This window comes from Scyliorhinus torazame, chromosome 5, assembly GCF_047496885.1.
Source record: "Scyliorhinus torazame isolate Kashiwa2021f chromosome 5, sScyTor2.1, whole genome shotgun sequence".
Taxonomy (NCBI): domain Eukaryota; kingdom Metazoa; phylum Chordata; class Chondrichthyes; order Carcharhiniformes; family Scyliorhinidae; genus Scyliorhinus; species Scyliorhinus torazame.
Window position 1 is genome coordinate 293,800,104 of NC_092711.1, and position 10,530 is coordinate 293,810,633.

The 10,530-nt window shown below is 42.4% G+C and overlaps 1 protein-coding gene across 3 annotated transcripts in view; it reads left to right on the forward strand.

Moving 5' to 3' along the window:
* Positions 1 to 8,853, forward strand: part of nexmifb (neurite extension and migration factor b) — a 342,720-nt gene extending 333,867 nt beyond the window's left edge. For all 3 annotated transcript variants that reach the window (XM_072505753.1, XM_072505755.1, XM_072505754.1), the window contains one exon: positions 6,763 to 8,853. The gene's annotated coding sequence lies outside the window, so the exon portion shown is untranslated. The remainder of the gene's footprint in view (positions 1 to 6,762) is intronic.
* The last annotated feature ends 1,677 nt before the right edge of the window (positions 8,854 to 10,530 follow it).

The following is a 10,530-nucleotide window of genomic DNA, read 5'->3' on the forward strand; positions in this document are numbered from 1 at the left end:
TTGTGCCACGAGCTGGTCAAAAGATTGAGTATCTGATGCCACCGGGTATCTGAGACTCGCCCCGAACGTGTGCGCACTGCAGGCCATCAATAGTATGACCGTCTGGCGCTCGTTCTCCGTGATGGTGTTGGCCCGGAAGAAGTAACACATCCTCTTTGCGTATTGGTTCCAGTCTTAAACACCAGCGTCAAATGCATCTAACCGTCCAAACAGAGGCATGGAGAATCAAGTAAATCCAAACCTGGGTCCAGAGGATCGGGGAGGTGGCTCAGCCGAGTGAGTCGCAGCGTCGACAGCGTTCCAGTTTACTCCTCGTCGCCAGTTTATTAAGGACACTGGGGGTCCACATCAAGTAAAATAAAGAAGCGTTATTTTATATACACTGCCCAGTAGACTGTTACCGGGTTCCTGTTCTGGTTGGTACCTTACTGGCCAACCTTTTATATAAAGGTTAATAGCGATCCCCCACCCCTATTACCACCTAGTGTCTCGTGCTGGGAAGTGTACATGTGTCCACGTTCAGTTCAGGACATCTCCATTCTTTTTAATACGAAAGTCTGTCGTTACAAACCTGCACTTTCCACAGCATTATTTATGTGATCTGACTCTGCCTCTGGATTCTGACATGAGGTACAAAATTAAAATATATGTTCCTCCAGAACCCCACTACTGCATCTTAATTGTAACAAAAACATTCCCAAATATTGGCTCTCACTGAACAGCTTCACCCTGAAAGAAAATCTATATAGGAAGCAATTATAAATAACACAAGAAAAAAAACTGGGAAGTGAAGGTAATAATAATGATTATGGTTACTGACAGCACAGCTGTCTGTGCGTCTTTACAGCTGGTACCTGCTTCCCTGCCTATCCACAACAGAATGCTAACCATTATTTCTTGTAGATTGAAGAAGTAAAAAAAATGATTATTTTTTGTTACCCCGTTTCTAGTGGATCAGGGAAGTAATAATAATAATCGCTTATTGTCGCAAGTAGGCTTCGATGAAGTTACTGTGAAAAGCCCCTAGTCACCACATTCCAGCGCCTGTTCGGGGAGGCCGGTACGGGATTTGAACCCGCGCTGCTGGCATTGTTCTGCATTACAAGCCAGCTGTTTGGCCCACTGTGCTAAACCAGCCACTTAAAACATTACTTTATCTCCAATTCTGAAACTGAGTTTAGCCATATTCAAGCACCTGATTATCTTAATTATCTTAATCTTGATTATCGTAAGTATCTTAATTAAGAAATAAAGAAAACTTCTAATTTCATGCATTCCCAGACAATGAAATCCTTTGAAGTTTAGATACTGTTGAATGTCAAGAGACCAATGCAGAAAACATCGCAGCCAATTTACACACAGAAAGCTCCCACAAACCACAATGAAATAGGTGATCAGTTCATCTGTTCTGGGTGTTGGTTGAGGGATAAATATTGTTCAAGGCACAGGAGAAATGCCCCCTTCTTTGTATAGTGCCATGGGATCTCTTACATCCCCTGGAAAGGACAGAATTAATTTAAAGGCTCATCCGAAAGATGGTGTATCTGATGATGCACCACTCCCTCAGTGATTGGACTGAAGAGTCAGCCTAGATTATTTGCTGAAGTCCCTCGAGTGGGTCTTTCTGACTCAGGTGAAATTTCTGTCACTGAGCCAAGGCTAACATACACAAGAGTCTTATCTTCGGGTTCAAGGCAGAAGAGTGAAGTAAAAGTGGTTCAGTAATAACATTCTGTCTTGAGTGCCTTTAGAGTGTTTTGTCAATTTGATGCAGTTATTTGCGTAATAACTGAACATGAGTTTTCTAATAACACAAGAGCTAAAAGGCAAAACTACATACGTTGGAAATCTAAATTTTTTTTTTTTTAAATGTGAATACCTGAAAAAGAAGACAGCTTAAGGTTTTATTTGGGGGTCATTTCTTCTGAACTTCCAACTTCTGAAGAAGGATCTCCACCCAAAAGTCTAACCGGTCTTTTGTTTCAGGTGCGGATGTATGAGCTATGTATTGGCTGCTTCTAGTATTGTCCCAACACATTCAACTGGTGGGATAACCGATTTACATACTTACTTCCTCCTTGGGTTTTCTGCCCAAAGGTCACAGTGGAGCCTACTACGGGGGGGGGGGGGGGGGGCAAGGAGGCAGGTCCCAAATCCACTGCAGCCAAAATGGGGATCAAACTCCATGCTGTTGACACCAATCTGATCCACACCAGCTATCCAGCTCCCTCCCCAAAGGGTCCAAGTTACTGTGGCAACATTCACTTTTAAATGCATGTTGTAACCTGGTGCTATGTATGGATAGTGATGTTGGAGGCTCCGGTTTCTTTCCATCACGTAGCTGCCCAGGAATATCTCCTGCTCTTACCACCTGCCAATGACATGCGTTGGAAGGATTTATAATTTGAGACCCAACCTGGTAGGCCATATTTGTGAATGCAGCTTTCTTGGCCACCAAGTCCCGAAATGGGACTTGAACCCAGGGCTTCTGATTCAGATCCACTGACACTACCCACTGCACCACAAGACCTTCTTAATGTACACATACCTGGTCCTTTGTCATCCTGACCAGTTTCAATTTCACCCAATCATTAAATACATGGCTCAAAAACAAACCATGTCAATTTGGAGGCAGTTTCGCCAACACTTCGGGTTGGGGACAGGGTTAAGGGAAATGCCGATTCAGGGGAACCACAGATTTGAGCTAGGGAAGTGGGATGGAAATTTTCGGAGAAGGGGATTAAGACACTAAAAGATTTGTTTCTTGGGGGTCAGTTTGCAGGATTGAGCAAGCTGGGAGCGAAGTATTGGCTGGAGCAGGGGGAAATGTTTAGATGCATGCAGATGTGAGGTTTTGCCAGGCAGGAGATCCAGAGCTTCCCGGTGGAGCCGGCCTCCACATTGCTGGAGGAGGTGCTGACGACAGGGGGAATAGAGAAGGGGGTAGTGTCGGCTGTTTCCGGGGATATTTTGGAAGAGGCGAAGGCACCACTGGAAGTGATCAAGGCAAAGTGGGAGGAAGAGTTGGGAGAGGATATGGAGGAGGGGTTCTGGTGTGAGGTGCTCCGGAGAGTGAACGCCTCCACCTCGTGCGCGAGGTTGGGGCTGATACAGCTGAAGGTGGTATATAGAGGACACCTCACAAGGGCGAGGATGAGCCGGCTCTTTGAGGGGGTAGGAGATGTGTGTGAACGTTGCGGGTGGGGCCCCGTGAATCCCGGGAGCTGGGTCTCCCATCATTTACTGCCCATGTTGCGCCGCGGTGCACTGCTTTTCGGGAGCAGCGTGGCCAATATAAACGGTCACTATCTACGATAGAACCTGTCAATCACTACCCTCACTGTGAACTTGATGATCTCAAGGTGCAAGAACTCCATCAAGTCATCCAGCCACGCTACGGCACTGGGAGGTGTCGCCTACCTCCAACTCGGCAGAATCCGCCGCCAAGTCAACAATGAGGCAAAGGCCGAAGTATCCGCCATCACCCCGCTCCTCAAATCCAGCAGGTCTGATACCCCAAATAATGGGTAGGGCTCCAAATCCACATTTAAAACTTCGATATGGTGTTGAAAAAAGACCCCCAGAAACCCATTAATTTGGGGTCAGGACCAGAACGTGGTTCGCAGGCCCTCTCAAGCACCGCTCGCACCTATCCTCAACTGCTTCAAAAAAACAACTCACTCTGGCTTTGGTGAGATGTGCCCTGAACATCACCTTGAGCTGTATCAAACTTAGCCTGGCGCAAGATGACGTAGCATTCAACCTACGCAAAGACTCACTCCACACCTCGTCCTCCAAAATGGGACCCAGCTCCCCCTCTCACCAAGTCTTCACCTCCTCCCCTGAAACCTGCTCTTCCCCCATGATCCAACCATACAACAGGAGAGAATATGTTCCAGCAAGCTGGATGGTGGCATCCCCAGGAATGACAAAAAAGCTCGCCAGACCCAGTTAGACACCTGAAAGTACCTAAACATATCCGCCCCCGCCTCTCCCTCTGTAATCCGAGGAGTTTACCATATTAAACCCGTTATAAGCCGCTCCAGCCCCCGGAAAAACGCTTTAGGCAGGAAAGCCGGAAGGCACTAAAACAAAAACACGAATCTTGGCAATATATTCATCTTAATCGCTTGGACCCAGCCCACCAGAGACGATGGAAGGCTGTCCCATCTCTGCAAATCCACCCTCAACCTACTCGCCAGATTAGTAAAGTTCGACTTGCAAAGCCGGGCCCAATCCCACGCCACCTGGACCTCCAGAAAGCGGAAGCAAGACCCAGCACCTCAGCTTCCTCCTTGTCTCCCCCCTCCCCCCACAAATCCCCCTGTGGGGCCAACCTTTGCGATTATTTTTGAGCCATATTCCCAGTCAGATAGACCATAAGATGTTAAGATATAGGAGCAGAATTAGGCCATTCGATTCATTCTGTCTGCTCTGCCATTCGATCCTGGCTGATATGTTCCTCATGCCCATTCTCCTGCCTTCTCCCCGTTACCCTTGATCCCCTTATTAATCAAGAAATCCCCTTATTAATTAAGAACACCAGATTTATGCTTGATGTGCTGTTACCTACAAGGCTACAGACCAAAAGCTGGAAGGTGGAATTAGACAGAATAATTATTTCTCAGAACATAAGAACTACGAGAAGGAGCTGGCAGTTTAGCTTCTTGAGCCTGCTCCACCGTTCAACATCATGGCCTCATCTCTACCGTCCTGCCCGTTCTCCATAACGCTTCAACCATTATTAATTAAAAATCTGTCTGACTCCTCAAATTTACTCAGTGTTCCAACATCCACCACACTCTGGGCTAGCAAATTCCACAGATTCATGACCCTTTGGAGGAAGTTGTTTCTCTGCATCTCTGTTTTGCTACTTCTTATCCTGAGACTATGAAACAAGAGAGACGTTCAAGAGCTGAAGGCAGTGTTGAGAAGAGCCATAATGCTGATCCTGAATGTCAGGGGTATTAGTTATGAGGAAAGACTGTAGGGACTTGGGATTTTCAATCTGGAAATTAGACATTTGAGAGGTGATATTATGGAGGCTTATAAGATAGTTGTCAGTATAGCAATGCTTCACCTGTAGGATTATTCTACATCAGCCAGCAGAAGGTGCAACCGCTCGAAGGTGATTTTAGTTGGTCAGATTGCAGTTACTGACTGATCATTGTGAAGAACAGGCTTCCAAATAGAATAAGTGGAGACGAAAGCTTTTGAATCATTTAAACAGTTTGAATCTGCAACAGCTGGGGGTGGAGGGGGGCAGGGTGTGATGATGGTGGTGTGGGTGGCATTAAGAACTCACTGAATAAATGAATTAAGATGATCTGAACGTCCTTCCTCATCTATATTTTCTTTGAGTTCTTGCCCTCTAAGCCCTAACAAGGCTGGAACATGTTCTTGAGTTTATCGGATCATGTCTCAAAGCAGACAGTATTTCAAGGTTAATAGTGCTGGATACCATCCTGGTTAAAATGGAATGGAGTAAACAAGAAAGCAGGGATTATGCACACGAGATAGAGAACTTATCGAAATAAGTATTTTAAAAATTCTAAATTTTTAACAATAATTGACTTTTTTTTCTGCCCATTGCAATCACTTCTTATTTAGCAAGCAAAATGTTGCCAGTGCTGTGGAGACCCACGCTAACAAACATTCCCCATACCAACTCTCACTCACTTTGAGTAATTACCAAAGGCACTTTTGCCTCTCAGCTCACCAGCTGACATTAATTAAAGCGACTTGGAATATTTTAATTCCAGAATCAGGGACACGGCACCCTGAACTTCGTTTTTCATTGGGAATAATTTATTCTTTTTAAAATTTAGAGTACCCAATTCTTTTTTCCCCCCAGTTAAATTAAGGGGCAATTTAGCGTGGCCTATCTACCTACCGTGCACATCTTTTTGGATTGTGGAGGTGAGTCCCAGGCAGCCACGGCGAGAATGTGCAAACACCACACGGACAGTGACCCCGGGTCAAACACGGGTACTTAGTGCCGTGAGGGAGCAGTGCTAACCACTGCGCTACTGTGCCATCCGCGGGAATAGTTAGTTACATGTGTTCTGTGTAGTTCCTGCCTGCATGATATATTTGAGTTATGTATATACCTTTAGGACTAGGGGGCCACAGATGGAAAAGTGACCAGTAACATTGTACTGTTTCGAGACACTGAACCACCAAAATGATAACAGCTTTTGCAAGTTCCCTCAATGCCATCTGAGGCTAGTCTGTCCAAACATTTTCTTTTAAGATGAAGTTTGGAAGGAACATTAGAATAGAATCATAGAATCTCTACAGTACAGAAGGAGGCCGATCGAGTCTGCACTGACCCTCCGAAAGAGCACCCAACCTAGGGCCACGCCCCCACCCTAACCCAGTAACCCCCACCTAACTTTTTTGGACACTAAGGGGCAATTTAAGCCGGCCAGTCCACCTAACCTGCACATCTTTGTGGGAGTAAACCAGAGCACCCGGCGGAAACCCACACCGACACGAGAAGAACGTGCAGAGTCCGCTCAGACAGTCGCCCAAGGCTGGAATTGAACCCGTGTCCCTGGCACTGTGAATCAGCGGTACTAACCACTGTGTCGCTGGTGACATTGACGGTGACTCGGTGCCATCACCTGAATTACACCTGCCCACTGATAAAGGGTATACTGTATTGTAGATTGATTATTTGACTGTTTCTGGGTCACGTGTTCAATGTCTTTTTAACTTTGGCTTTAACATTTTTTTGTTTTGTTTTTCTGGCTTCTTCAGTCACGTCAAGAACCAGGGTGAAACTCAATGGGTTGCTACACTGAACTCAGCTGCCTGCAGTTCTGGCTATTATTTTGCTTATTGCCTTTCAAACTTCTACCTACTGAGATTTGAATGTACATACAAAGCTTAAAGAGAAGCAGAGGTACCACTGAGCTGCTAGTGTTTCATGGTGCTAAAAGAGATGCATTTCCTAAATGAAGGAGAGGGGAAAAAAACTCACAGGAATGTAAAAATAAAATGTTTTGAGATGTATCAAATACAATACTGAAACATTTTGGTATTGTTTGCCTTTCTTTAGAACGAGCTTTATAAATATTGATCTGTAGAGTTAAAAAAAATTCTAAATGAACTTTGACGTCTATAAATTCTTGTATATTTTTCAGTGTGCCAATTTGTAATATATTTTGTAAGTGTATATTTTTCTTAGAAGTGACGTGATGTGTTTGGATGTGTGCGTAACCCTTTTATTCCTCAGGGTGTTAATAAAAGGACGTAGAGTTACATTAACTGCTCTGGAAAACCAAAATACCGAAGAGAGAGAGAGAGAAAAAAAGGCAAGCATTTTGTTGGAGGTTTTGTAATAAGCTAAATTATGTTGTGAAAGAGTGTAGTGAAACAGTGAAAAAAAGAAGAAAAAAAGACAAAAAATGTTTGCAAAAAATTTGTGGGCTCTTTACTATTTTATAGACCCTTTCTCTTGTAAATTATTCTGACATTCAGTTTTCGTTGTAATTGTTGCAAAGGTTTTAAGTATTTGTGCTTTCAAATGCTGTACGGTACATGTAAATGTCATTCTTGTTAACTTGATGAGTTTTGTAATACTGTCATTTATCGAATAAATGTAAAACACAAGAATTAACATTTTGAAAGAATGACTCTACGAAGGCTGCTTAAGCTACTGTTCAGAAACAGACCTGCATCAAAAAATTTAGTTAATTTTTGGTGTACATTACTTTTTTAAATAAAGGTTGTTCAAAGTCAAACATATTACATTTTTACAGTACTTGGAAGTACATTTTGTTGTTTTTAATCGTGTTGATGCTGATAGAATTCTAATTTTTAAGCTCCTGTTTTTGCTACTGAATACCATTCCCTAAAAGGCAGCTTTAATGGTATTATTTAAAGCTGCAGTATGTTATATAATATTCAGAACACACATGTAAAATATATTTTAAAAATGACGAGCATTGCAAATTTGTTTCCCGACCAGTGCAGGTTGTTTAACTCATATAACAAATAGTTAATGGCAATTCTGCCATAGTAGCGATGTTCCTATTTCACGAGCCCTTTCCCTTGCATAATGACTGAGGACTTTCACCACAGCTCTTGTTTTGTATCCTGTTGCATGACCAAGTCACCTTTTTCTTCCCAAAGTACTGTGTGGATAGTTGCGAGGTCAGTGAATTGAGTGGTGTATTTTAAAGCATGCTAATCTCCCTCAGCAATTAAAAAAAAAAGAAACTATATATTATGTAATCTAACAATTGTTGGAGTGAGTAAATTGACCGTGACCTAAGATTGTAACACAATCAGAAAAGTCGTACAGTACTCGCAAGCTACTTGAGACCTGTTTCTGTGGTACTTAAATGCAAATTCCGTAATATGTATTACAGCCTTTGTAACATGTTCAAACTCTGCAAATTTAACAGTCTTTTACAGTAAGTGTGTGTGTGTATGTATATATATATATATATATATATATATATTATAAAAACATACATATATATATATATGTTCTAAAACTGCAGTAAGAAAATGTGATTATATTCTTCAGGTGACAAGCAGAGTACATAAAACTGAATGAAAAGTTTGACATTTGTATTTTTTTCTGCTGTTTTTTAAAATATTGCATTTATATCGTTATTTAATTCTGAATTATATAATATGCTGCAGTTTTAAATCTACTTTGAAGGGAAATTCAGAAGAATACAGGAAACGCTCTTTAAAAAAACACTGCCTCTGTAAGCTTTTTAATAGACCCATTGGGTTTAATTTTCAGTAGTTGTTTATGAGTGTGTGTTTGAAGAAACAGTTTTCTGCAAGTATTGTTAAATATTTATTTTGTATAAAGTTTGTGAAATGGTTGCACTCATTAGTGATTTTTTTTTACTGTCTGCACCGTACCTATTGCCTGCAATCACGGTTTGATGGAATGATCAGAAATGTTATAAGCCATTATTTTGTTAAATCACATCAACAACTTATCCCCGTAAGCTCACAAAGAGAAACCGTACCATTGTGCTGAAGTATGTCATGTTTCTTTAAAGGTATATCAAATAAAAATGCATAAAGTACAAATCACATGCATATATGCCTGAGGTATTTAGAGGTTCAGAAACATCCTCCAGTCCGTTCAGTAAATGTCACACTGTTTACTGGTAGTTTTTGCAATGCTGGGGCTGCCTGTTACATTTTGTATTAGAAAGACAGGTTTTAATTTCATTAAAATCACAGTTTTATTACTGAAGGCTATTCCAGACACAACTGAAAAGTAAAGTGTCTCAGTAGTGCTTGATGTTGGTTTTACCAAGTTCCACAGTAATGGCTGGGCACAAGATTGTCCAGAGCCATCGAGGTTTATAGCACCAGAGGGAGGCCATCCAACCCATCATGTCCGCATTAGTCTTTGACAGATCTGTGATTCCACTATGAGTGCCAGATCTCAGCTGTGGACATGATGGAATGAGCCACAGTAAGTGCTTTTCTACAGGAGGGCAGGTGAACTTGGCGTGCACCTCCTTCCAGCTGATTAATATCAACAGAGTGGGTAATAGAAAGAATACAACAGAAAGAGATCTGAGAATGAAACAATTGATGTGCCTTGTGCCACAAATCATCTGTAGTGAAAACGTTGGACAATTTTTTTTTGTCAAGACTCTGCTACCTACAGTGAAACTGAACACCACTCGGCATATGTACTACCCAGAGACAATTCTCCCTTTCTTTTCCTTCCCTGTGATATCTCAGCAGCATAGATGCAATTTTTGAATGCAGTGCATGTTAAAGATTAGGAGACCAGAAGACCATATGGTATGGGAGCAGAATTAGGCCATTCGGCCCATCGGGCCTGCTCCGCCACTCAATCATGGCTGATATGCTCCTCATCCCCATTCTCCTGCCTTCTGCCCGTAATCCCTGATCCCCTAATTAATCAAGAAATCCCCTTATTAATCAAGAAGCAGAACACCAAGGCCTGACATTCCATCATGCCACACAAATGTTGTTTTCAATTATGGCCAGGGTCCAGCAGTTATAAGGTGAGACCCACGTGTGAGATCTTTCGTGTATGCTACATAAAACTGACTCAACTGGTAAGAAAAGGGTTAAGCCAAATGTGAGAAGTTCAAATGCATCCAGACCATTGATGAGGCTGCAAATATTGGATAATTAAGCAACTGGTCATGCTGCAGATGCCAAGCTGAAAGGACCACCTTATGTAGCCCCACCCAGATGAAATTGGAATTAGATATTGAATGAATATATGGAACTCAGGGCACTACCTTCTTGCAACTTCAAAGTTGCACTTCCTGGGCAGCTTTGCTGGGCTTAAATTATTAAGCCTGCGGTGTTGAATGATGCAGAACAAGCATTTCCTTAATACGATGACTGAACCTGCTCAAGAACTTCTCAATGTGGAAAGAATAGCTCACATGAGGTAGTTGAAGCTCATTCATTTCAATGAAATGAAATGAAAATCGCTTATTGTCACAAGTAGGCTCCAAATGAAGTTACTGTGAAAAGCCCCTAGTCGCCACATTGCGGCGC